At 50.5% G+C, this 27729-nt stretch overlaps 1 protein-coding gene across 2 annotated transcripts in view; it reads right to left on the reverse strand.

Annotated features, from left to right (window-relative positions):
* LOC141059280 (uncharacterized) overlaps positions 1-24499 on the reverse strand; it is a 70215-nt gene extending 45716 nt beyond the window's left edge. The window contains exon 1 of one of the 2 annotated variants that reach the window (XM_073555589.1): positions 24339-24499. The gene's annotated coding sequence lies outside the window, so the exon portion shown is untranslated. The remainder of the gene's footprint in view (positions 1-24338) is intronic. The other variant, XM_073555591.1, reaches the window with a different exon arrangement.
* Between the last annotated feature and the right edge of the window lie 3230 nt (positions 24500-27729).

Genomic DNA, 27729 nt, shown 5'->3' on the forward strand with positions numbered 1-27729 from the left:
CCTAAACAGTGTGTCATAATTACTGCCTGTTTGGTCTTGAATTATTGTCCTCGACAGGATAAAAAGAATGATACCAAGTGCGTGTTTATACAAGGTACCCTCTGCGAGATATAGTCATTATAAGTTTTGTAGTCAGAATTGTAACTCCTAGAGCAGGGGGAGGAACATCACCAGACCGCCCTTTCGTGATGTCACAAATCCAATGCTATAAAGGTACTCACCCCCCCCCCTAAAATTGTTCATTCCAGCTAAGTGATCTCATGCCAAGAGGTCCCCAGATGATTGGAGACGTGTGGCTCTGCCTTCTCCCCACATGGTTAGCCTAAGACCATCTAAGCAACTGTATGTGATAACCTCTATTTTCATACCTTTTGTTTTATATTTGCATTGTACATATCTAATGTCTCAACTTTGTAAGATCTTTTACCTGTGTAATCACTGCCCCCCTTTTGGGGAATACATTGTAACTTTATTAGCCTGTCTTCATGCTCTAAAAACGAACAAGTGCCTTTAAGATAATTCCGCTACTAATTTGGGGGTTTGCTATGGACCCTCTCAATTAACTCATATTAAGAGATTCGTAGCTGGTGGCGGCGACGTACGGTCTGGGCCCCGGGCACTGCTGGCTGTGACGGAAAGGGATTTTATAAGCCAATTGGGTGGCTGCTGCCAGAGCATTTTACATTTCCCTCAGACTAATGTAAGGTCTGCCGGGTGGCCAGACCTCATTGAAGCAGCCGGCCGGCAACCCATTATCCCATGTGTAGTTCCCTGACTGACAGGGTAAGGGGGGGCGCCGAGAGCTGCAAGTTCCAAAGTGGAACTGGAAAAGTAGGATATATACAAATCCCCGCAGTTCGTGGAAGATTGTTAGCAGTGGTGGGACATCCAAAATAACCCTCCTGCGATAAATTGTTAGGGCAAGACTAGCTTGCTGTTTTTATCACAGGGTGCCAGCGGTGGGATAACCAAGATAAGCCCCCCCTGTGCCTGTGACAGCCATGTGTCGGCAGTGCGTCGCATCCCTCAGTCGGTGACATACCGGTGTCAGCAGATGGGATCGTGACAGGCAGCAATGAGGAGCCGGACAAAACTCATGACCCGAGGTAAGATAAAAGGAAAAGCGCACGCTGCAGCAGTCAGTTTGGCGATAACCAGCAGCAGCGCACAGCTGAGAGAGCAGCGCGCTCCGTCCACCGTGCATCGGTGCTGCGGCAGGCTGCGTTCGCTGTCCGCAGCGGGACCGCGGGAGACAAAGGTGCCTTGCGCCCCATGACAGAAACCAAGAAAGGTGCTATGCACTCCGTGACTGAGTACCGCACACGCGCAGAGCAGAGAAAACCGAGCACCGGACATACATTGGCGGCCTTCCCTGCCAGTTGCTGCACGGCCATTTACGCTTCACTCTGGGAGTGCTGCGGTTTTGTTTGTTTCGGCTGCATTTGTTTATGGACTAGAGGCTCAGCGCAAGGTACCGGAGACCGACCGCTGCCGCCAGAAGACGGACCATCGTTTAAAGGACCCATGGACTATGGAGTTTTGGAGATGTCAGACGGGGAAATTGTGGACTGAGGACATTGCATGTTGGCCATCTACATGGATTTGTTGTACAAACATGGATTTATGGAAGAAAAATAGTTGCATCGGTAACCTGCCTAGGTGATTATTACACCCCACAACCTCAGATCTCCACAGGGATGATTTGTTCTCACTTCTCATTACACTAGCCCAGTGTTTGTTAATCATGGGCTATTAATCTTTTACAGGATCAGTTTTCCATATTACAGAATTGTATCTTTATAAATGTCACACTGATGGGCCGTATGGCATCCAATGCTTTCTGCTCCGACCCATCTGAGTTCAGTCACATTGCGAGTCCAGATGAGAAAACCCCACTGATCTGCCCGGCCTGATAGAAGAACATTGCTCCGAGTGCAGGCCAATATGCAGAGGATGGCACTCAGCTGATTATTATGCCAGCACGAGCGAGACACAAAATGTGAAGAGTCACATATTATACTGAACAGGCAGTAATAAGACAAGGGAAGCAGAACTATCAATATGGAATTCATCACCTTTCCCCCCTCTTACTCTACCCCTCCACCAGACCTATCCATCAATGTCAATGGCTGCTCTCTTTCCCCAGTCCGTTCGCTGCCTTGGGGTGATCCTCGACTCTGCCCTCTCAAACCACATATCCAAGCCCTTGCCTCCTCCTGCAACTCAAAAATATTTCCCGGATCCGCTCATTACTCAACCATGAAACCACAAAAACACTAGTGCACGCTCTTATCTCCCGCCTCGACTACTGCAACCTCCTACTCTCTGGCTTCCCCCCTCTAACACTGCTCCAGTCCATCCTACACTCTGCTGCCCAACGAATCCACCTGTCTCCCTGCTATTCCCCAGCCTCCCCCCTATGCCAGGCCCTTCACTGGCTTCCTATTGCCCAGAGGCTCCATTTCAAAACCTTAACTATGACATACAAAGCCAGCCACAATCTGTCTCCTCCATACATCTGTGACATGGTCTCCCAGTACCTACCCACACGCAACCGTCGATCCTCCCAAGATCTTCTTCTCTACACCCCCTTATCTCTTCTTCCCACAACCGCATACAAGACTTCTCCCGTGCTTCCCCCATACTCTGGAACACTCTGCCACAACATATCATACTCTCACCAACAACGGAAACCTTCAAGAATAACCTGAAGACGCACCTGTTCCGACAAGCCTACAGCCTGCAATGATCCTCAGTCTACTGAACCACTGCACGACCCACTCTACCCTCTCCTAGTGTACCCTCACCCATCCCTGTAGACTGTGAGCCCTTGCGGGCAGGGTCCTCTCTCCTTCTGTACTTGTGTGCCCCTTGTCTTACACATGTTTATTGTCTATATTTCGCCTTTTCATATGTAAAGCGCCATGGAATAAATGGCGCTATAAAAATGTATAATAATAATAATAATAATAATAATAAGGGAGAGTGATTAACAGTGGTGGCCAGAAATATTGGGGCAGTTCATAGATAAGGAGTGTGAGGTTTTAATGTCCTGTGATTTTAGGTCTGATCCAGGGTTGTAGTCTCCAGGAGGTCTGAGGAGCACATTCCTTCATTGATGTAGCAAGACATAAATCCATGTGACACATTCATTCCAGCTCTGTCACAGGTCGTCAGAGTTTTGTAAACCATTAGTAGCCAAAAAATAAAATGTGAATATTGCATAACATTACAAAGATATTTTTCCTCTGGAAAATCTGCCCTAGCCTGTCCCATCAGTGGTGACAGCAGCAGTCAGACCCTCAGCGAGGAGCAGCTTATTTATAAGAAAAAACAATTATGGACAAAAAAAAAACAAAAAAAAAAAACATACAACTGGTCCGGCTGTACGAGCTCCATGGAAGTGCGGGTCTGGTCTACTGGTGAGTACTTACCTGTAGAGAGTTCCCCCCAATAAACCGCAATGTGTGGACACAGCCAGATACAGATCCAACTGCAGTTACCGAATTTTTCGGATTATAAGACGCACCCCAAATTTTGAGGAGAAAAAAAAGAAAAAAAAAAAATTTTTTAATAAAATGGTGGTGCTTCTTATAATCCATGCATCTTATTGCCGGGGGTAGTGGCTGCGGTGAAGCTGTATCCCATGGTCGCTGCTGGAGGAGGCAGGAGTGGGGTGATTCTGCTGGTCGCAGGTAGGGATGAGGGGGTGCTCCGATGTGCGGCGCGCTGGTGCGGGGGTCTCCGGTGCGGCCTGGAGCTCTGCCGACATTTTGCAACATGCCAGAGCACCGATACTTCCGCGTTTCTCTGTGCGAATGCAGTGGACTCAGATACTCTGTCCGCCTCCAGTGGCGGCGCATGCGCAGACGGTGATCTTGGAACCAATATCTCGAGAGATGAGATTTCAGCACTGAGATCTCATCTCTCGAGATCACCGTCTGCCCATGCACCGCCCCTGATGGCGGCCATATTCCCGGTGTCCACAGCACACGCACAGGGAACCATGGATGTACTAGAGCTCTGGCATGTCGCAAAATGTCAGCAGAACCCCGGGCAGCGCCGGACACCCACGCAGCACCGCTAGGCACTGGACACACCCGCAGCAGCGGCCAACAACCGCCGGGCACCCCCCTCATCCCAGCCTACGGGGTACACCCACAGTATCGGTAAGGCATATACACTTTGTAAGACGCACCCCCATTTTCCCATCTTTGGGGAAAAAAAAGTGCGTCTTACAAAGCAAGAAATACAGGAACTCCACTAATGTCACACCGAGCTTTATCATTCTAGAAATGAAAATTCAACCCATATCTGTCAAACTATTTTATTACAAGTCAAATAGAACTAAAATATATAAATCTATGCATACATACAAAAGAATGATAATGAGTTTTAGAAATCAAAACAATTAAGGCACATTAGAGGTTAATGAGAAAAAACAAAACACATTTTGTACCAAAGTCCCTGGCGCTTCAGCTGCAAAAATCGTATTGCGGTACTTAACACAAAATTCCTCTCTCATTGAATCCACTATAGGACACGAGCGTGGGAAAAGGGAAGGGGACCTAGGTGGGCTCTGCGCCATAGATATCACGTCCTAGGATGACCCAAAAAACAAAACAAAGCCCCGAAAAAAGAGAAGCATCAAAAGTACAGCGAGTATGTAAGGCAAATACGGTAAAGGTGAGAAATATTAGACAAAGGAATTGAAAAGGTGGTAGGCCCCCACAGGAGCAACCCTAGCAAGCCATGAGCAGTGGAAAGAGGGGAATATCGGAGATCTTAGACTCCTCTGACATCGGAGGGGCGCTGGGTCACACCTATCCTGGCAGAACACGGATGGTGGAGGCAACAGCACTGCACTTGGTGGAGAGATGACAAATGATGAATTGGCATCCAAAGAGTTCACTACTGTGGTGGGCACGGTGAAAGAACATGGAGGAAACCCACAACACCTAGAATTTATTATACATTTATGTAAGAAAAATCATGCCTAAGTTGTACAAAAAGCCACGGCCGCACCTCCCAATATTCACACCGTGATCTAATGCCCATCAGCAACTATGTACAAACCGCATGTAAAGTAATAACCTCATGTTCACCCATGTCCAGCAGCATGCGCACCCCCGCAGAAACCTCGCACATCTGACTCTATTCTACCACTGTCCTCCATATCTTCATGACACAGACACTGCCACTAGTTTCTACAATGCCACTCTTGCATCAGCCATCGACTCAGTCGCCCCTGTCATGCATAACAGAGTGCGACGAATCAATAGACAACCCTGGCACAATAACACCACTAAAAAGCTTCGGCAAGCATCCAGAATTGCAGAACGGCGCTGGAAGAAAACGCATTCCCAAAATGACTTCACTGCACTCAAACAACCAACACTTGCATTCAAATCAGCTCTCACCTCTGCTAAACAGGCCTTCTTTACATCCCTTGTATCTTCCTTATCCCACAACCCCAAACAGTTGTTCAATACTTTTAACTCCCTCCTCCGCCCACCACTGCCCCCGACTTCGCCGCACACTTGAAAAACAAAATAGACCAAACACGGCAAGTCTTTATTGCCCAACCACCACAACCCCTTTCTATACCAGACCAATGCCCAAACCCCACAACCTCCTTATCTAACATCACTGAAGGGGAGTTTGCTCATCTTCTCTCCAAATCACACCTCACCACTTGTGCACTTGACCCTAACCCATCCCACCTCCTCCCCAACATCACCACTACTCTTATCCCATCCCTAACCCACCTCTTCAACCTATCACTAACTTCTGGTACTTTCCCTTCTGCTTCCAAACATGCCACAATCACAACTATCCTTAAAAAGCGAACCCTCAATCCAACAGCCACATCCAGCTATCACCCAATATTGCTGCTCCCATTCGCTTCCAAACTCCTGGAGCAGCACGTCCAGGCTGAACTTTCCTCCCACCTCTCATCTAACTTGCTCTTTGACAATCTACAATCTGGTTTCCGCCCCCATCATTCCACTGAGTCAGCCCTGACCAAAATTACCAACCACCTACATATAGCCAAAGCTAACTGACAATACGCTATACTCCTCCTTCTAGACCTGTCCTCTGCTTTCTACACAGTTGACAACTGCCTCCTACTACAGATCCTCTCCTCCTTTGGCATCAAAGACCTCGCCCTATCCTGGATCTCCTCATACCTTTCCAACCGCACATTCAGCGCCTCCCACACTACCTCCTCATCCCACCCTCTCTCTGTTGGAGTCCCCCCAAGGCTCTGTTCTAGGACCCCTACTCTTGCCAATCAATACACTTGGCCTGGGGCAACTCAAAGTCCATGGATTCCAGTACCACCTTTATGCCGATGATACTCAGATCTACCTCTCTGGCCCAGACATCACCTCTCTGCTCTCCAGAATCCCAGAGTGTCTATCAGCCATATCCTCCTTCTCCTCTCGCTTCCTCAAACTCAATGTGGACAAATCTGAACTGATCATCTTTCCCCCCCCATCTCACAGATCTTCCTTACCCGACCTTTCTATAACAATTGACATCACGCTTTCCCCCGTACCGGAGGTCCGCTGCCTCGGAGTAACCCTTGACTCTGCCCTGTCCTTCAAACCGCACATCCAAGCTCTCTCCACCTCCAGCTCAAAAATATTTCCAGAATCCGTCCCTTCCTCAACTCTCACTCTACTAAAATGCTTGTGCATGCACTCATCTCCCGCCTCGACTAATGCAACATCCTTTTCTGTGGCCTCCCTGCTAACGCCCTTGCACCTCCCCAGTCCATCAACTCTGCCGCCCGACTAATTAATCTCTCTCCTCGCTACTCCTCCGCAAACCTCTTCACTGGCTCCCACTCCCTCAGCGTATCCAGTTCAAATTACTAATACTGACCTAGAAGGCCATCTACAACCTGTCTCCTCCATACATCTCTGAACTAATCTCCCGATACCTTCCCTCACGTAATCTCTGGTCCTCCCAAGACCTCCTTCTCTACTCCACACTTATTCGCTCCTCACCCAACCGCCTCCAAGACTTCTCCCGAATAGCCCTAATCCTCTGGAATTCCTTGCCCCAACACGTCCGGCTATCAACCACACTCGGATCCTTCAGAGGGAACCTGAAAACCCACCTCTTCAAGAAAAGCCTACAGCCTGCAATGACCCCCGCTGCCTCCTCACCACTACCGGAGCTACTGCCTCACCATCACTGGAGCTGCTGCAACTCACCAACCTACTGTCTCCTTCCCCACCATCCTGCAGCATGTAAGCCCGAAAGGGCAGGGTCCTCTCCCCTCTATATCAGTCTGTGATTGTTAGTTTGCTGTAAGTGATATCTGTAATTTGTATGTAATCCCTTCTAATGTATAGCACCATGGGACCAATGGTGCTTTATAAATAAATAATAATAATGTTCAGATCAGCCTGTATGATCACTACCACATCATAGTGACCAAAACAATGGGTTCCTAGCCTTAAAGGGAATCTCTCACCCCATTTTTGGCCTATAAGCTGCGGCCACCGCCATCAGGGGCTTATCTACAGCATTCTGTAATGCATTCTGTAATGCTGTAGATAAGCCCACGATGTAACCTGAAAGATAAGAAAAACGAGTTATATTATACTCACCCCGGGAGGCGGTCCGGTCCAATTGGTGTCACGGTCCGGCGCCTCCCATCTTCTAGCGATGATGTCCTCCTCCTTGCTTCTCCCTTGGCTTCTGCGCAGGCATATTTTATCTGTCCTGTTGAGGGCAGAGCAGAGTACTGAAGTGCGCAGGCGCCGGACCTCTCTGACCTTTCCCGGCACCTGCACACTACAGTACTCTGCTCTGCCCTCAATAGGGCAGATAAAGTACGCCTGGCATTTTTATTTTTCCATTAGGCTTGGAGTTAAATTGAGGGGTTTCCACTGTTTAGGCTCTCCAAACGCAACATGGCGCCACCATTTATTCTAGTCAATTTTGCGTTCAAAAAGTCAGACAGTGCTCCCTCCATTCCGAGCCCCGACGTGTGCCCAAACAGTGGTTTACCCCCACATATGGAATATCAGCGTACTTAGGAAAAATTGCACAACAACTTTTGGGGTCTAATTTCTCCTGTTACCCTCGGGAAAATAAAAAATTGGGGCTAAAAAAAAATTATTTGTGGAAAAAAAATGATTTTTTATTTTCATGGCTCTGCGTTTTAAACTGTGAAGCACTTGGGGTTTCAAAGTGCTCACCACACAGATTAGTTCCTTGGGTGGTCTAATTTTCCAAAATGGGGTCACTTGTGGGGGATTTCCACTGTTTAGGCACATCAGGGGCTCTGCAAACGTAACATGACGCCCGCAGACCATTCCATCAAGTCAGCATTTCAAAACGTCATTACTTCCCTTCCGAGCCCCGACGTGTGCCCAAACAGTGGTTCCCCCCACATATGAGGTACCAGAGTACTCAGGACAAACTGGACAACAACTTTTGGGGTCCAATTTATCCTGTTACCCTTGGGAAAATAAATAGCGGGCTAAAAAAAAATCATTTTTGAGGAAAAGATAGGCACTATCGGAATTTCTGTGGGAAGAGAGGTTGTATAGAACTGCAGGAATTTTCTCCATATTTTGGTGTAAATTAGGGTGGTAGACTGCTTCCTGCTCTGTAAGAGCGTACCAATTAGAGTTTCGGAGAATCCTCTTGATATTAGTAGCTGCCTCAAATTCCACACCGTCAAATGTAGGCTGTCCACTTGGGGGGGGTGGAAAAAAGGGCCTTGGGAGAGTAGGTTGGGGATCGAAGGGAGGACCCAAGGATCTGATATCGACATGGCTTGTAGCCATGAGTACCACGGTCTCTTAGGCCAGCACGGTGCTATTAAAATTATCCTCGCCTTGTCCTCTCTGATCTTCCGAATGACCTGTGGTAGTAGGATTATCGGAGGGAAGGCATATGCCAGGTTGAATTTTCATGGAGCCTGAAGGGTGTCTAGTATGTCTGGATGATCCTTCAAGGATAGGGAGGCAAATTTTTCTACTTGTCTGTTCTTTTCCGTGGCAAAGAGGTCTATTTGAGGCTGCCCACATAGAGATACTATGTCCTTGAAGACGCGATGATTTAGGCACCACTCCCCCTGCCGTAGTGTATATCGGCTTAAGAAGTCCGCCTCTTGGTTGTTTTTTCCCCGACATGGAGGGCAGAAAGGGACAACAAATACTTTTCGGATAGGATTAAGATTTTTGCTGCGAAAGGCATCAGTCTCTGATCGAGTACCTCCCTGTCTGTTTAAATATGCCATTGTGGTGGTGTCGTCCGATAAAATCCTGACATGTTTTCCACAGAGCTGTGGAAGAAAATGATGTAATGCATAATCTACTGCTGTCAGCTCTTTTAAGTTAGACGAATATTGTAGTTCCTCCTTACTCCACCTTCCCTGATAGAAGCTATTCCCCATATGGGCTCCCCATCCGTGGGGGCTAGCGTCGGTGGTTAAAGTATGGGATGCCGATATTACCCATGGAACACCCACGGCCAAATGGTTACCATCTAGCCACCATACTAGAGAAGTCAAGACTTCCTGGGATAAGGTTATCTTCTTCTCGAGGTGACCGCAAAGCCGTCTGTCCTCTTGGAGAATGTGATGTTGGGCCCACTGAACTGCCGGGGTACAAAAGGTGAGGGACCCCAATAGCGACATTGCTTCTCTCAGAGATATGCGTGGTCTGTCCATTGCTGCTCTAACCTTATTTTTAATGAGCAAAATTTTTACCTGAGGAAGTAGACACCTTTGGGTCGTGGAGTCTAATCTGAACCCTAAAAACGTCTGGAGGGAGAGTGGAATAAGTATGAACTTCTGGAAGTTGATGATCCAGCCTAGATCCTGCAAAGATGAGACCGTATCAGCCAAACGTCTAGCACACTGGGCGGTCGAGTTCCCGATAACTAAGAAGTCATCAAGGTGTCTTTTTGATGAAGAGAGGCCATCACCTCCAACATCACTTTGGTGAAGATCCTCGGTGCTGTAGAGAGACCGAAGGGCATGGCCAGATTTCGCCTTCGAATGCTACTGCGACCCTTAGGTACCCTTTGGTATCTGTCATGGATAGGGAGATGGTAGTAAGCATCTTTTAGATCAATGTCCGCCATCATGCAGTTTGGAAAAAGAAGCCTAATGGTGGACCTGATTGATTCCATTGTATATTACTAGTTTTTGAGAAACGTATTGAGCTTTTATAGATTTATGAATGTTCTAAACGACCCATCGGGTTTGGGAACTAAAAATAAAGGAGAGTAGAATCCTCTACCCTCTTGCCCCTCTGGGACTTTCACTAAGACCCTCTTGGATAATAGACTATGAATTTCCATTTCGAGGGCTTTTTGTTGTATTGGTGAGCTAAGGGATGTTATAAATGAGTCGTGGGGAATACGAAGGAATTCTAATTTTATTCCTTCTTTGATTATATTTAAAATCCACGAGCTCGATGTTATTCTTTCCCATTTCGGAAAAAAAAGGTTCAGTCTACCCCCTACTGGGGGGACTGGTTTGTCAGGATCCTGACAGCGCCGGCGTACAGCCCTAGCTGAGCAGGGACTCACCAGTGCTGTAGGGGTCCCGGGGACAGTAACTGCTGGAAAGTACAGACGCACAGGACCTGAACGCTGAAGTATTAGCAAGCAGGCACGGGACCTACGGTCATGTGACCACAAGGGGGCGGGGCTTAGCGTCCTGCTTACTGAGATGGAAGAACACTCAGTCGGGCAAACCAGAGATCATACACAATACAGGCGAACGAGGTACAGGAGGGACAAGCAGATGGGAGGTCAGACGAAGCCAAAGGTCATACACAAGTGGGCGGTGCGGTACAAAAGGGACGAGCAGAGAGCAGTCGAGTCACAAGCAGAGGGTCATACACGAGAGGACGGTGCGGTACAAGAGGGTCAGACAGAACTCGTAACAGGGACAGAACCAGATCACAACCAAACAAGCAACAAGTTATCAGGCACACGTATACAAGAGGTCACTTAACTCAGCCGAGGGCAGGAGTATAACTGACACCGGACCTAGGTCCAGTGAGCATTAAATAGCCGCCCTCTGCCAGAGAGAGGCAGAAACAATTAACCCCCTGTCTGACCCGGCCGGTCAAAGCAAAACCCCGTCCTGGATCATGACATGGTTGTTCAGTATTTATTTTCTTTCCGGAATCCTGAACCTCTAAACATGGTACCCTTTTGCTTTTCTTCTTTTGTGGGCCATCTTGTTGATCTGTCCGTTTGTCTCCTCTTTCCAAACGGCCGCCTTTTAAAGGCTCTCCTGTAGAAAGGGATAGAAGTCAGAGAAAGCCTTTTTCCTTTCTTTTGCTATGGTGAGTATGTCTAGGGCTTTTCCAAAGAGAAACTCACCCTCACACGGGATAGCGCAGATCTTAGATTTCGACTGCGTGTCCCCCTTCCAACTTTTCATCCATATACTAATGTATTCCTGGGCTGGTGGGAGGAAACACTCATCTTTGGTGGTGAGGATATGTGGTGGCACTCCTATATTACACTATGGGCCACATATATCGGTGATATTCTGGTATTTTGGTCTGGCCCTGAGAGTGAGTTCCACCGTTTTACGTCTGCGATTTACGTCTGAGTGTCATAACAGGAGCATCAATTTTCTTGATTTGACCGTCACTAAGAAACAGAATGGTAATATCGAGACCTTCCCGTATCGAAAGCCGACATCCACGAATAATCTTCTAAAGTGGACGAGCCATCATCCAACTCCCCTAAAAAGAGGCATACCAAAAGGGCAGTTCCTCCGTATTAGGAGGAACTGTTCAGATTTGGATACCTTTAGGATCCAAGCCGATGATCTCCATGATCGGTTTAAAGCTAGGGGCTACCCAGAGCATGTCCTTAGGAAATCATATAAGGAGGCTTTATTTGCAGATAGATCCTCACTCCTGAGGGATAAGGACAAAAAAAGAGTTACAAAGGACTCAGTTAGGATGATAGGCACCTTTGATAGCCAGGGCGAAAGAGTTTATCAAATTTTCAGGAAGCATTGGGGAATTCTCTTAGATCCCGATTTGAAGGACATGATTGCCCCTAAACCAAGCATTACTTATAGGAGGGGTAGATCCCTAGGGGATCGTTTGGTCCATAGCTTTTATCAAAAACCAAAAAAGGAAGGTACCTGGTTGGATTGAAAACCAGTGGGTTTCTTTACATGTGGAAATTGCTGAAGATGTGGCGTCACGTCTCAATTAAAAACATTCTGTAGCTCAGTGGATGCTAAAAGGTTTATTATATCAGAGATTTTGGCAACTGTAGGTCTTCGGGTATGGTTTATAAAGCTACATGTACCTGCCCCCTTGATTATGTTGGGAAGACCATTAGGGAGCTCAGAATAAGGGTGGGTGAGCATTTGAATGATATAAGAAATGAGAGATACACCCATTGCCCGCCACATGAACGAGGTTCATGGTGGATCCCTTAAGGATATAACCTTTGGCATGATTGCGTTGGTTAGACGGAAACCCCAAGGGGGTGATTTGGACAAAATCATACAAAAAAAGAGAAACAGAATGGATATATAGGCTCCAATCCCTTTCCCCTAAAGGCCTCAATGAATGCCTGTCATTCACTTGCTTCTTGTAAACGTTATTTATTTAGTGATAGGTTTTGGTTTTTCTCTGCTTTTTAACTTAATTTGGGTGTTTTGAAAATGTTCTAGCTAATCTATTGCAGGTAGTGTGTTTTTATGTCGCTCTAGCTCCATTATGAGCGTCATTATTATTATTGTTTGCATTTCATCATTATTTGTTCTTTGCTCTCAATTATGCTTGCTTTATTTCTCTATGCTAATAATGTTGCATTTCTCGCTACTTCTGTAAGCGGCTATGTAAGAGTTAAAAGTTCCTTCTTTTTCTGCCGAGCGCATCATAGTACTCTGCGCATGCGCGTGTCGGCGCTGCTGCGCTCTGGGAGATGGAGTTCGAGTATCTCTTTTGAGACATTCGCTGTAGGATTTGGAGTATATCATTTCCGGTCATGCGCAGTAGGCTTGACACGCACGCTAACTGCAGATGGAACGCAGGAGGGTCGCACTCCATAAAGGTAATCAGTGATTGGTTAAGTAAGCGAGCGGTTTGATTTCCTATGACCGTGTCACTTTTGAGTGATGCTGATTGGGCATCCTGACACATTGTTTGCATACATCATGAAGGGGGTTATTTAAGTCTGCCACCATGCCTTTTTCAGCATGGTATTTGGGGCATCATGAAGTTTATCTAATATCTTTTGGTACTAAAGTCTCAGTCCTCCTGATGAACCGTCACACCGGGGAAACGCGTCGAGGCGACTTCCTATGATAAGTAACCACATGTGGTGCCTTTAATTGATGCTCTGTGCGTGTATATCTACTGGACTTTAATGTCCAGGATAAGGCTGTGTATTAGCACGGTTCTAGGCGCTTGTTTATTACTGCATGAGGTCATAAGGATTAGCCATCTCCATTATGTACCTTTGTATAGGCCATTTGGAGACATAAGGCCTGTCATCTTTTGTGGCAACATATTTAGTACTCTTTTTTGATCACATTTTGTATCTCTGTAATGTGGTCTATGTATGTTGGGGTTATATATGCTACTCAATATCTTTAGGCTGTTAGCCCTTTTGTATGCTAGCTTCCCACGTGCATATATTAGGTATCCATGATCATTTTTTCCTATAAAAAGGTTCGTTCGGTATTTACCTTCATCCCCTTCCTATCTAATATTGTTTTCCCACCTTTTTATCTAGGGTGAGGTAGGGGAGATGGGGTGAGTCTACGTTGAGTGGGGGTGCCAACCTCCACGTAAGGAAGGTTTACAGATAGGTCATTGTAGTCCTTTTGTAGGGCTTTATTTTTGGTCTTTGATTGTAGTTATCTATTGTGGACTTTGTTCCATTTTTTTTCACGGGATTAGGCGTTTCATTTATCAATAAAAGGTATTAATTTTAATAGGGAATACATGTTCACAAATTGATGTTTGTATTCCAATAAGTCTCATAATGCCCGCTTGACACTATTCCCAAGACCTGCAGACCTTGCCGCTAGGCGTAGCGAGTCTGCTGAGGCATCGGCCATGAAGGCTGCTGCCCCTCTAAAGGAATAGCAGCACGCAGCAGCTTCTCCCTAGACACTTTCTGCTCAAACCATACGAGCATTGATCTGGCGGTGCATGTGCTGGCTACTGCTGGATGAAAATGCCCATAGTTGCCTCCCATGACCTTTTTAATGATGACTCTGCTTTACGGTCTACTGGGTCAGAAAGGCCCGCATCTTCTACTGGTAGTGTAGATTCTTTAGAGGTGGAGGCCACAGCTGCGTCCACGTTAGGAACTTTTCTCCATTTTAGCAGCTCTTCGTCACTAAAGGGGCATTTCCTTTTTGAGGCCGATAGGAGGAAACTTCTCTAGTCTTGTTTCTCCCATTCTCTCTTAATCAGGGCCTTAATTGCCGGGATTACCGGAAAGGCTTTCGTTTTTCTCTCAGCCAAACATTATATCCTGCGTGGTTTGAGAGCCCTTTGTTTCCTCACACCCCATAGTGTTTCTTACGGATTTCACCAAATTATCTACACTATCCAGGGGAAAACATGATCGTCCCTCAATTTCTGATGACGATGATGATAATGTGAGTGAGGAGTCTGAGGCCATCTCCTTTTCCTCCGCAGATTCTGAGCTGAGGGTTACTTGTTTCTTACTCCTACCCTCTGGGGGTGTACTAGCATAGGCGATAGCCTGTAATTCTTCTCTAATTATGGTCCGCATGTCTTTAGACGACACTGCGGCTCCCTGCCTGGTCTCCATAATGCATTGCTTGCAAAGTTTTTTGGGGTAGGAGTCAGGGAGAGACTGAGTACATAAAGCACATTCTTTGTGTTTTGATTTTTCCTTTTTCTTGGCCTGAAAAGGGGGGAGACATAGCGAGAAAAAAGGGGTGTCAGCTTGATAGGCAGAGTTTTGTGCGCACTCACCCAGTGAAGCTTACGGTACCGGATCAGATGGCTGAGGTACAGTCCTGGACCTTGAATCTGCTGCGTCCCTTCTGCGAGCGGTATCCGTGGATCCTCTGCTGGAGCGGTCTCAGGAGGTACTACCACCCGCAGAGTTCCCTGCCGGAGGATGCGCATCTCCTGGGGATAATATAATTTCACCGCCGACTGCCCCATGGCGGTTAGTTTAAATAGGTTATTTATTTTTTTCTCTCTCTTGATCCAGAAGTTCCCTCTAGTTCCGGGTCAATTGCCGCCGCTTCGCGCCTGCGCAGTAGCGCTTAAGGGTGGCACTGTATTTCCGCCATTATGCCCTGGAAGTTCACTCTTTACTTCCGGGGCATCCACGTCGGGCGGCACATGCACGGGCCCGGCTTCGTGCACCGGGCCGCGTCCCCCAGGCCCCTGAAAGCTGCGTCTTCTTTATGACCCCACACCACTGGTGCTCTCACCTGCCCGCGATTCTACTGCGGTGGCTCCTCCATGCTCCCAGAGCAGCCGCTGAGCTTGGACAGCAACTGTCCTGTAGCTCCATGCGACTCCCCGGTGAGCTCCTGAGTTAGTCCGGGCAGCCTTCCCCGAACCCGGTCATCTCTCCAGCCATCCATCAGACGAGGGGGGAGCTGTTTAACGGAAACTCCCCCGACGCTGCTTCTGGACCGCAGCCCTTGCCGTTCCGCAGATACTGCACAGGCGGCGTGCATTGGCCCAGGTATGTTCTCTGTAGGAGACTCTTCCTGTGGTTTCCCTAGGAACAGGAAACCAACTGAGGAGGAGAGGGGGACCGCCCCTCTTATTTTCTGTAGGTTTCCTGTTCCTATGGGGCGGATCCCTCTCTACAGTGGGTGCTGTCGTGGCAAAGGGTAAAAAAAAAAAAAAAAATGATTTTTTTATTTTCACGGCTCTGCGTTATAAACTTCTGTGAAGCACTTAGGGGTTGAAAGTGCTCATTATGCATCTAGATAAGTTCCTTGGGGAGGTCTAGTTTCCAAAATGGGGTCACTTGTGGGGGAGCTCCAATGTTTAGGCGCACAGGGACTCTCCAAACGCGACATGGCACCCGCTAAATATTCCAGCATATTTTCCATTCAAAAAGTCAAATGGCGCTCCTTCCCTTCTGAGGCCTACCGCGCGCCCAAACAGTGGTTTTCCCCCACATATGGGGTATCGGTGTATTCAGGAGAAATTGCCCAACAAGTTTTAGGATCCATGTTACCCTGTTACTCATGTGAAAATGAAAAAACTGATGCTAAAAGAAAATTTTTGTTGGAAAAATTAAAATGTCCATTTTTTCCCTTCCACGTTGCTTTAGTTCCTGTGATGCACCTGAAGGGTTAATAATCTTCTTGAATGTGGTTTTGAGTAGCTTGAGGGGTGCAGTTTTTAGAATGGTGTCAGATTTGGGTGTTTTCTTGTTGTCTTTGCCACACACCTAAGTGGTCTGTATAACCCCCTTCCCCCTTTTATGACCTCTGCTTAACTGTGCATTTGGCCTGGGCAGTCACACCCCACTCTCACTCACACCTGATTGTCTGTAGCTGCACATATATTCTGCTCCATGGGTCTGCTCCAGACGTAGTCGGCTCCATCTGTTTCAAAATCCATATCTCAAAGTACAGATTTCTAAGTACACTGAATTAGACCAGAATCGCAGTGGAATTGGACTGGAATTGACTGTAAGGTAACGGACTACAACATCTGTCTGCAACAAGCTGTCGTTTATCCATGACCTCTTTATCACCAACAAACTCTCCTGTTGTGAACTCATTTTCTGGTTTACCTCTGGCTTCTGGTGAAGGTGCTGGAGCTGGCTGTGTTGACAGAGGAGTCGTGAGTTCTCCATCCGGGCTCCCTCTAGTGGTGACAGTAGGTAATGAAGCTGATCTAAATGGCAGAGACCTGCCACCTGAGGAGGACTGTGAGTGGACATCAGGAGTCTCTGACTGGATTTAAGACAGCTGACTCCCTAATTTTGTGCTGATTTTTTTACTGCCCTGAGGTTCTGGTTTCCAGTTCTGTTCCTGCCTTCTCAAGCTAAGTGTGCTCTGCTATTTTTTCACATGAGATTTGGTCTGTTTACTCAGTTTTTGTGGTCAGCCAGCCCCTGCTGGGGCTGTGCTGAATTTCCATTCTTATGTCTCTGTTTACGCCAGTTTGCTTTTTGTCCCTGATCAGATTGGTCTCTTTTTGCTCTGTCTTCAGAATATACCAGAGTGCTGATATAGGGAATTGAAGTCTAGTGACTTCAGGGTTTTTGTTATCAGACGTGTTCGACATTTTTTGGCAGGGTTTTGCGCGTGATTGCAGACAGCATCTTTCCTTTCTAGTTAGTGTGGGCCCCATCGTTTGTCAGCCTATTTTTCTATTTGTGTTTGTGTTTTCATCTTGTCTCACCGACAATACATGTTTGGGGGCTGTCTATTGCTTTGGGGCAGTTTAGATTTCCCCTTTTCTTGCTTTAGGTGTATTTAGTTCTCCGGCTGTGACGAGGTGTCTAGGATTATCCTAGGTACGCTCCACGGCTACTGTTAGTTGTGTGGATAGGATCAGGGGTCTGCAATCCGCTTAGTTACCAACCTCTCTGGTTTGCTGTGGCTTGCTTTTGTTTTTCCTCCTCGGTGACTCATTCATAACACTCTCCTTCCTTGCCGTCACTGAAACCTGGCTCACTCCCTCTGACACAGCCTCTCCAGCTGCGCTTTCCTATGGCGGATTCCATCTCTCTCACACCCCTTGCCCCAGCAACACATGTGGTGGAGGAGTTGGCTTGCTCCTGTCTGACACCTGCTCCTTTACCCCAATTTCTCTGCCACCCTCCGCTACTCTTCCCTCGTTCGAGGTGCATTCCGTCCGCATCTATTCCCCCTCCATCCGGCTGTCATCTACCGCCCCCCAGAATCTCCACCTTTCTCGACCACTTCACCACCTGGCTACTCCATTTCCTTTCTGCTGACATCTCCACCATCATCATGGGCGACTTCCGCCCCGGCTGCCTCTAAACTTCTATCGCTCACGGCTTCCCTCGGCCTCACTCACTGGTCTTCTGCGGCCACTCACAAAGATGGTCACATGCTGGACCTTATCTTCACCCGTCTCTGTTCCCTCACTAATCTCAATAACTCAACCCGCCCCCTGTCTGACCACAACCTACTGACATTCTCTTTCCTCTCCTACTGCGCAACCCCCGCTCCATAAACTCGCTCACCCTCGCAGGAATCTCAAACACCTCAATTTACAATCACTCTCTGAGTCCCTTCTCCCTCTTACAGACATAGCTTCCCTTCACGACACAGATGCTGATGCCACTTTTTATAACACCACAATAACAGCAACACTTGATTCAGCTTCCCCCCTCATGCAGAGCAAAACTCGAACAATCAACATGCAGACCTGGCTGACCAAAGAACTGCGACGGGTTTCCAGGGCCACTGAGCGGAGATGGAAGAGAACCCATTCTACTGAGCACTTCAGCACATACAAGCAGTCCCTTGCCAGCTTCAAGTCCACGCTCTCTGCCGCAAAACAAACTTACTTTGCATCTCTCATATCCTCCCTGTCTCACAACCCTAAACAGCTCTTCAACACGTTCAATTCTCTACTCCGTCCCACAGCACCTCCTCCCCCTCCTCTCATTTCTGCTGAAGACTTTGCCTCCTTCTTTAAGCAGAAGATCGACACAATCAGACAAAACTTTGGCCCGCAGCCCCAATGCCCCTCTTAGCCGCTCAGCTCTTTTCTGCAAAAGCCAGCTTCTCCACCATGACAGAAGCTCAGCTCTACACCCTTCTGTCAAGATCAGCACCTCACCCACTCCCCTCTCATCCCCAACTTGGCCACAGTCCTCATGCCATCTCTAACACACCTTTTCAACCTTTCACTTACAAATGGTGTCTTTCCCTCATCCTTCAAACATGCCTCAATCACACCCATCCTCAAAAAGCCCTTCTTTGACCAATCCTCTGTGTCTATCGCCCAATATCTCTTCTCCCTTACGCCTCAAAACTACTGGAACAGCATGTATATCTTCCTCCCACCTCTCCTCCTTTTCCCTCTTTGACTGGTTACAATCCGGCTTCCGACCGCATCACTCAACTGAAACGGCCCTAACTAAAGTCACTAACGACTTACTAACCGCCAAGAGCAAGCGACACTACTCTGTCCTCCTTCTCCTGGACCTGTCCTCTGCCTTCGACGCTGTGGACCATTCCCTCATCTCTTGGCATCACAGACTTGGCCCTATCCTGGATCTCATCATACCCAACGGACCGTACATTCACTGTCTCCCTCTCACACACCACCTCCTCACCTCGCCCCCTGTCTGTCGGTGTTCCCCAAGGCTCTGTCCTAGGACCCCTACTATTCTCCATCTATACCTTCGGCTTGGGACAGCTCATAGAATCCCACGGTTTGCAGTATCACCTCTACGCCGATGACACGCAGATCTACCTATCTGGCCCCGACCTTGCCTCCTTACTGACTGAAATCCCACAATGTCTGTCTGCTATCTCAGCCTTCTTTTCTGCTCGCTTTCTCAAACTGAACATGGACAAAACCAGAATTCATCATCTTTCCCCATCTCACTCCACCCCTCCACCAGACCTATCCATCAATGTCAACGGCTGCTCTCTTTCCCCAGTCCCGCACGCTCGGTGCCTTGGGGTGATCCTCGACTCTGCGTTCTCCTTCAAACCACATATCCAAGCCCTCGCCTCCTCCTGCCGCCTCAAACTCAAATAGTTCCTGGATCAGCTCATTCATCAACCACAAAAACACTAGGGCATGCTCTTATCTCCCGCCTCGACTACTGCAACCTCCTACTCTCTGGCCTCCCCTCTAGCACTCTGGCTCGGCTCCAGTCCATCCTACACTCTGCTGCCCGACTAATCCACCTGTCTCCCCGCTACTCCCCAGCCTCCCCCCTATGCCAGGCCCTTCACTGGCTTCCTATCGCCCAGAGGATCCAATTCAAAACCCTAACCATGACATACAAAGCCATCCACAACCTGTCTCCTCCATACATCTGCGACATGGTCTCTAGGTACCTACCCGCACGCAACCTTCGATCATCCCAAGATCTCCTTCTCTACTCCCCCCTTATCTCCTCTTCCCACAATCGCATACAAGACTTCTCCCGTGCTTCCCCCATACTCTGGAACTCTCTACCCCAACACCTCAGACTCACCATCAACGGAAACCTTCAAGAAGAACCTGAAGACCCACCTGTTCCGACAAGCCTACAGCCTGCAGTGATCCTTGGTCTACTGAACCACCGCACGACCTGCTCTACCCCCTCCTACTGTATCCTCACCCATCCCTGTAGACTGTGAGCCCTCGCTGGCAGGATCCCCTCTCCTTATGTACTTGTGTGTCCCTTGTCTTACACATGTTTAGTATACTTGTCTATAGTTCCACTTTTCCCATGTAAAGCACCATGGAATAAATGGCGCTATATAAATGCATAATAATAATAATAATAATAAATAATAATAATAATAATATAGGCCCCTCAAAGTGACTTCAGATGTGAGGGGGTCCCTAAAAAAATGGTGTCAAAATGAGAAACCGCTGGTCGACTTTTAACCCTTACGACGTCCTAATACAGCAGCCATGTTTCCACTCCGCGCTGATGTGACGCAGACGTGTGGGGCGCCATCTAGGAACTATCCGGGGTCACACAACAACTCTCTGGTGTAACAGGATAAAGATTCAAAGGGGGAAAGTGCAACATAATCAAATTTCACAAAGAAACGCAAAAATTATCGACCTAAAGTTACCAGTGACATGAAGCCCGACATGTCCCGAGAAAGCAAGGCCAGAACGGCCGGGTTCCACGGAAGCGTTCCCGCGTCACCCCCTCATAGAGGCCAGAACGGCCGGGATCCACGGAAGCGTTCCCGCGCCACCCCCTCATAGAGGCCAGAACGGCCGGGATCCACGGAAGCGTTCCCGCGCCACCCCCTCATAGAGGCCAGAACGGCCGGGATCCACGGAAGCGTTCCCGCGCCACCCCCTCATAGAGGCCAGAACGGCCGGGATCCACGGAAGCGTTCCCGCGCCACCCCCTCATAGAGGCCAGAACGGCCGGGATCCACGGAAGCGTTCCCGCGCCACCCCCTCATAGAGGCCAGAACGGCCGGGATCCACGGAAGCGTTCCCGCGTCACCCCCTCATAGAGGCCAGAACGGCCGGGATCCACGGAAGCGTTCCCGCGTCACCCCCTCATAGAGGCCAGAACGGCCGGGATCCACGGAAGCGTTCCCGCGTCACCCCCTCATAGAGGCCAGAACGGCCGGGATCCACGGAAGCGTTCCCGCGTCACCCCCTCATAGAGGCCAGAACGGCCGGGATCCACGGAAGCGTTCCCGCGTCACCCCCTCATAGAGGCCAGAACGGCCGGGATCCACGGAAGCGTTCCCGCGTCACCCCCACATAGAGGTCAGAACGGCCGGGATCCACGGAAGCGTTCCCGCGTCACCCCCTCATAGAGGTCAGAACGGCCGGGATCCACGGAAGCGTTCCCGCGTCACCCCCACATAGAGGTCAGAACGGCCGGGATCCACGGAAGCGTTCCCGCGTCACCCCCACATAGAGGCCAGAACGGCCGGGATCCACGGAAGCGTTCCCGCGTCACCCCCTCATAGAGGCCAGAACGGCCGGGATCCACGGAAGCGTTCCCGCGTCACCCCCTCATAGAGGCCAGAACGGCCGGGATCCACGGAAGCGTTCCCGCGTCACCCCCTCATAGAGGCCAGAACGGCCGGGATCCACGGAAGCGTTCCCGCGTCACCCCCTCATAGAGGCCAGAACGGCCGGGATCCACGGAAGCGTTCCCGCGTCACCCCCTCATAGAGGCCAGAACGGCCGGGATCCACGGAAGCGTTCCCGCGTCACCCCCACATAGAGGCCAGAACGGCCGGGATCCACGGAAGCGTTCCCGCGTCACCCCCTCATAGAGGCCAGAACGGCCGGGATCCACGGAAGCGTTCCCGCGTCACCCCCTCATAGAGGCCACAACGGCCGGGATCCACGGAAGCGTTCCCGCGTCACCCCCACATAGAGGCCAGAACGGCCGGGATCCACGGAAGCGTTCCCGCGTCACCCCCTCATAGAGGCCAGAACGGCCGGGATCCACGGAAGCGTTCCCGCGTCACCCCCTCATAGAGGCCAGAACGGCCGGGATCCACGGAAGCGTTCCCGCGTCACCCCCTCATAGAGGCCAGAACGGCCGGGATCCACGGAAGCGTTCCCGCGTCACCCCCTCATAGAGGCCAGAACGGCCGGGATCCACGGAAGCGTTCCCGCGTCACCCCCTCATAGAGGCCACAACGGCCGGGATCCACGGAAGCGTTCCCGCGTCACCCCCTCATAGAGGCCACAACGGCCGGGATCCACGGAAGCGTTCCCGCGTCACCCCCTCATAGAGGCCACAACGGCCGGGATCCACGGAAGCGTTCCCGCGTCACCCCCTCATAGAGGCCACAACGGCCGGGATCCACGGAAGCGTTCCCGCGTCACCCCCTCATAGAGGCCACAACGGCCGGGATCCACGGAAGCGTTCCCGCGTCACCCCCTCATAGAGGCCAGAACGGCCGGGATCCACGGAAGCGTTCCCGCGTCACCCCCTCATAGAGGCCAGAACGGCCGGGATCCACGGAAGCGTTCCCGCGTCACCCCCTCATAGAGGCCAGAACGGCCGGGATCCACGGAAGCGTTCCCGCGTCACCCCCTCATAGAGGCCAGAACGGCCGGGATCCACGGAAGCGTTCCCGCGTCACCCCCTCATAGAGGCCAGAACGGCCGGGATCCACGGAAGCGTTCCCGCGTCACCCCCTCATAGAGGCCAGAACGGCCGGGATCCACGGAAGCGTTCCCGCGTCACCCCCTCATAGAGGCCAGAACGGCCGGGATCCACGGAAGCGTTCCCGCGTCACCCCCTCATAGAGGCCAGAACGGCCGGGATCCACGGAAGCGTTCCCGCGTCACCCCCTCATAGAGGCCAGAACGGCCGGGATCCACGGAAGCGTTCCCGCGTCACCCCCTCATAGAGGCCAGAACGGCCGGGATCCACGGAAGCGTTCCCGCGTCACCCCCTCATAGAGGCCAGAACGGCCGGGATCCACGGAAGCGTTCCCGCGTCACCCCCTCATAGAGGCCAGAACGGCCGGGATCCACGGAAGCGTTCCCGCGTCACCCCCTCATAGAGGCCAGAACGGCCGGGATCCACGGAAGCGTTCCCGCGTCACCCCCTCATAGAGGCCAGAACGGCCGGGATCCACGGAAGCGTTCCCGCGTCACCCCCTCATAGAGGCCAGAACGGCCGGGATCCACGGAAGCGTTCCCGCGTCACCCCCTCATAGAGGCCAGAACGGCCGGGATCCACGGAAGCGTTCCCGCGTCACCCCCTCATAGAGGCCAGAACGGCCGGGATCCACGGAAGCGTTCCCGCGTCACCCCCTCATAGAGGCCAGAACGGCCGGGATCCACGGAAGCGTTCCCGCGTCACCCCCTCATAGAGGCCAGAACGGCCGGGATCCACGGAAGCGTTCCCGCGTCACCCCCTCATAGAGGCCAGAACGGCCGGGATCCACGGAAGCGTTCCCGCGTCACCCCCTCATAGAGGCCAGAACGGCCGGGATCCACGGAAGCGTTCCCGCGTCACCCCCTCATAGAGGCCACAACGGCCGGGATCCACGGAAGCGTTCCCGCGTCACCCCCTCATAGAGGTCAGAACGGCCGGGATCCACGGAAGCGTTCCCGCGTCACCCCCTCATAGAGGCCAGAACGGCCGGGATCCACGGAAGCGTTCCCGCGTCACCCCCTCATAGAGGCCAGAACGGCCGGGATCCACGGAAGCGTTCCCGCGTCACCCCCTCATAGAGGCCACAACGGCCGGGATCCACGGAAGCGTTCCCGCGTCACCCCCTCATAGAGGCCACAACGGCCGGGATCCACGGAAGCGTTCCCGCGTCACCCCCTCATAGAGGCCACAACGGCCGGGATCCACGGAAGCGTTCCCGCGTCACCCCCTCATAGAGGCCACAACGGCCGGGATCCACGGAAGCGTTCCCGCGTCACCCCCTCATAGAGGTCAGAACGGCCGGGATCCACGGAAGCGTTCCCGCGTCACCCCCTCATAGAGGTCAGAACGGCCGGGATCCACGGAAGCGTTCCCGCGTCACCCCCTCATAGAGGCCAGAACGGCCGGGATCCACGGAAGCGTTCCCGCGTCACCCCCTCATAGAGGCCACAACGGCAGGAGCCGGCCCGGGCATGAGGGGATTACGGGGGGGCTGCAGTGCACTAACTTCCCCAGGCTGTCCCAAGCAAGCAACGTCCACTTACCTGATCCGTCCACCCAAAACACAACACCCGCCGCCATGACACCTGAGGCTTCCTCCTGCCTGCTGCATGGAGGAGGAGGCGGCGCCCTTTCTGGTCACATGGGCGTGACGTCACCACAGCGCTTTCTGGCTCCCAAGATTTAGCCTCTTCACGTCAGAACACGCCCCCTGAAGGTATGACACGCCCCTAGAAATGACGTCACACATGGAAGGCGCCCATATAGTTAAGTATCTAGCATATCGCTGGTGTCAGCCCTCCGGAGATCATGTGACCGCTGACTCCTCCCCTCCTGTGACCTCATCACAGGTCCTGTGCACAGAGCGGCCATATATGTGGAGGGCGGCTCTGCAGGTGGAGATTCCCCCCATTACTGAGCACGGGGGACATTAACCCCTTCTGCGCTGAGACTTTCTATAAGAATCCTCACGGTTCTGTTTCCTGTAATAGATACAGACGATCCCACTATGGAGACAGGCAGTGAGGAGACGGAGTGTTCCCATAGTACAGGGCCCCTTTCTTGGCCCCACACAGTGTAATGCCCCCATTATGCCCCTGTAAGCAGAGTTCTGCCCCACACCCAGCTGCCTCGGGCACTTTACCATGGCCGGTACCTCACATTCCTCCCCGCACCCCTTTCCTTTGGGGCTATGGCCGATATAATATCAGGAAACTGCGGGGTCATCAAGGTCACCTGACCTGGTGCACCATCTAGACTAGTGATGTGTTTTCCATGAACGATCCGATTCAAAGAGCCAGCTCCCCGCTGGGAACAAAATGAGCCGGCTCTGCACTGTGAACGAGCTGGTTCTTTTTTTTTTTTTCTGGTGCCAGGCAGTGGCAGTGACTCATCTGGGAGGAGGCGGAGCTGTCAGGAGACAGAGAGGGGAATGTGTGCTGTCTGTGCTGGAGTGAGTGGAAATATTTAAAGTGATATACCTACTCTACAGTAGGCGATATACCTCGCCTACTGTATTATCACCCATCCCTTGTAGATTGTGAGCCTTCGCGGGCAGGGTCCTCTCTCCTCCTGTACCAGTTATGACTTGTATTGTTCAACATTATTGTACTTGTTTTTCTGTATACCCCTCCCTACATGTAAAGCGCCATGGAATAAATGGCGCTATAACAATAAATAATAATAATATACTCCTAGCTTCAGACATGCATGGCATACAATATATGGCATGTGACTGTAGAGGGGTTAATCTCAAGTGACTCAGCAAATTGGTGTCATGTAGACTCTGACATATACTATAGTATACTATAAAGGTATTGTCACACTTAGCGATGCACCAGCGATCCCGACCAGCGATATGACGCGATCAGGATCGCTGGTGCATCGCTAAGTGGTCGCTAGTGAGCTGCCACACAGGCAGATCTCACCAGCGACATCGCAGGGGTCGGCGGTCGTTACTTACCTGTCACACCTGGTGGTCCTGCGTCCTCCCGCCCGGCTCCACGCTCGTCTCTCCACAGGAAGCTGACGACGAGAAGCAGTCCAGGACGTTCTCGCGCGGTCGGAGGTAAGTATCACACACAGCGATGTCGCTAGCAATATAGTGTGACGGGGCCTTTAGTTAAAGTCAGCAGCAGTGCAGCACTGAGTGAGGAGGATTCCGGACAGTCACACAGGACAGGAACCCTACAGGGAGAAGCGTCAGTTCTTGCTGAGGGGAGGGTAAGCAATATAATAAAGTGACTTCAAGCAAGACTGCAGAAATCTAGGTCCAGCCCCAATCATTAGGCCATGTGCACACATCATTTTTGGTGCTGCGGATTTGGAAAAATCCGAAGGTAAAAAAGACCTGCGGTTTAGCCCTGCGGTTTCACACCTCTACAATGGAGGTTTGAAACCGCAGCGGATTCCGCACAAAGAATTGACATGCTGTGGATTTGAACCCGCAGCAAATCCGCATGGAAAAATCTGCAGCATGTGCACAGCGTTATTCAGTTTACCATTGAAAACAATGGCGCTGTACAAGGCACCTAAATCTGCTGCGGAGCCTGAAACACTGCGGATCCGCAGCAGAATCCGCACCGTGGCCTTATAGGGTTAAGCTGGTCTCACACTTGCATATTTTGGATGCACACGGATCCGTTTTCGTCTCCATTGACTTTCAGTGGTGACGGATGGGACTGTGCATCCAGCTGTCACCGTTTTCCCATGGATCGCTGTGTCTGCATATTTTTCGGATGCACAAAAACGCAACTTGTTGCAGTTTTGCGTCATCTGAAAAACACGCAGGCGCAGGGAGACGCACGGATCCGCGGCTACACGTCTGGAATTAAAATGGAACACGGATCCAGGAGAACACTGGTCCGTGTGCAGGGATCCGTGTTGCGGCACTGATGCTCGGACTATGTCCGCATTCTTCTCTGTCATACAGCGATCTTTCCTGCCTCACTAGAAGGGCTTGTGCCCTGTGTTACAGTGTGGTAATGATAATATAATGTATTGGGAGCATGTATATAACATGGGGGCACCTGGTTAGGGGCTGCACGGGTGGAGCTGCGTTCACACTAGCGTTTTGGTACGGTGCGTTGTGAAGCGTAGCAATCCTGATCCAGATTACATCCCTATACTTAACATAGGGAGGCACGGACCTGCGTTTGCATCAGGAGGCATCAGGATTTTCCATGTTCTCCCAAAACGCAGCTTGTTGCGAGTTTTGGGTGTTAAAAAAAATCAGCAGACATTCTGATATGTGTCAGCAAAACCATATGATTGTCAATGTAGGCGCACCTGAATCAGGATGCCTGCGCCCAATCTGCATGTGGATTTCATCCTGCGCAGGCTCCGAGCCCCATTGTCTTTTTGTCTTTCACCAGTCTCTCTCTTCCCTCTTGAATCCATTTGCAGAAAAAACACGGATGCGGATAAATCGCATCCAAGAGGGAATGACTGCAGCAATGAAGGTGCGGACTCCTAGTCTGGGGGAATAGATGTCCCGCTGGGCTACTGCTGGGTCATTATCAGATCACCAGGGCCGATATGAAACTATTCTTACTGCACATGACTTTATTACACTGCAGTAATAGGGGGGTCAGGAGGAAGGGCGCCAGTGGGGGAACAGAAAGGGTCTTTTCAGTGTAATATGGAAACAAAACTGGCCCCAGTCCAAATCATTCTGCAGGCTCCAAATAAGTGCACCTGCGAGGTTGTCCATGACTTTAATGCTGGCTGACCTTAGAATAGGTCAGCAATGTCTGATCAGTGAGGGGGCGACGCCAGGCAGCTGCTCTTAGTGTCTGATTTTACCATTCAGTATGCTTTGCTTACATATTCTGGAGTGTGTGTTGGCGCAGTGCTTCCAACATTTACAGATTATAATCTTATACAGCGCCAACACAGATTGCAGCACTTACTAATCCAGACAGGACATGTACAAAA

This window comes from Dendrobates tinctorius, unplaced genomic scaffold (assembly GCF_039654945.1).
Source record: "Dendrobates tinctorius isolate UK_male_01 unplaced genomic scaffold, ASM3965494v1 ptg000226l, whole genome shotgun sequence".
NCBI lineage: Eukaryota > Metazoa > Chordata > Amphibia > Anura > Dendrobatidae > Dendrobates > Dendrobates tinctorius.